Source organism: Arachis ipaensis, chromosome B06, assembly GCF_000816755.2.
Source record: "Arachis ipaensis cultivar K30076 chromosome B06, Araip1.1, whole genome shotgun sequence".
NCBI classification, from domain to species: Eukaryota; Viridiplantae; Streptophyta; class Magnoliopsida; order Fabales; family Fabaceae; genus Arachis; species Arachis ipaensis.
In genome coordinates this window covers 35,587,046-35,588,007 of record NC_029790.2, presented here as the reverse complement: position 1 = coordinate 35,588,007, position 962 = coordinate 35,587,046, and positions in this window count along the sequence as shown.

The window sequence follows — 962 nt, the reverse complement described above, 5'->3', positions numbered from 1 at the left end:
ACATTTAACATCTCGTCTCCATGAAACTAACTTCGGAGAAAAAATTAGTTTTCTCTGAATCTTATTATCATCTATCTAAATATAGTCAGCTAAATTGACTTTGAGTAACGATACTTGTTGTTGACTTAAAAATTTAGGTGCAATAATAGTAGTCAACTGTAATATATAGTATTCTTAGCTGTAAATAAACTCATCCACACCTTCACTGTTAAACGAACTTTTTGAATCAGCTATATATAGCTTTTCTTCAGAACAATGCAAATTTTGTAAGCTATAGGATTCTTTTAAATGGTGACTATTTTTCAAAATAAAACTGTGCCGGATTTGCAGAGGCACTAAAAATTGTAGGATGCCCCCCAAGTTATTTACAGTCGCCATTCTTAGTTTAATTATTTGCGGTAATCTTGATTGTTCTCAGTTTCATCAAAATCCAGATTGATCTGTTTACCAGTCTTAAGAATTGAACCATGATACCAGATATAAGTATTATTTAGTTTTGCATTATATTCAATTCTGTGGCTGGTCTCACATAACATGAGTGGCATTATTGTCAAAATTAAAAAATATATTCCAAAAAGAATATTATTAATAAAAAAATTATCCTTGACTATTGTTAAAATAAAAAACGTAAATGTTCTTTCAGTTCCTGATTATTTGTTGGAAGGATGAAACACTTTTCCATGATTCAAAAATTTTATAATTGGTTTCCACCAATTTGATTAATTGGTCTAAATGATTCCTTGTAAACGGTGACCTTCTAATATGTTAGGGGTCACTTAAACTAGTTATTTAGATGGTTAAAAATTTATTAGACTTTTAATTTGTAGAAGAGCAATTTATCTTTTTGATAGTGATTAAAAAATGTATGTATTTACTTTTAAAAACTTGTTTGTTTAATACTACAAATTGGTTTAATATTTTCGATAATATATTACAAATATGTTTATTTTATTTTACATATT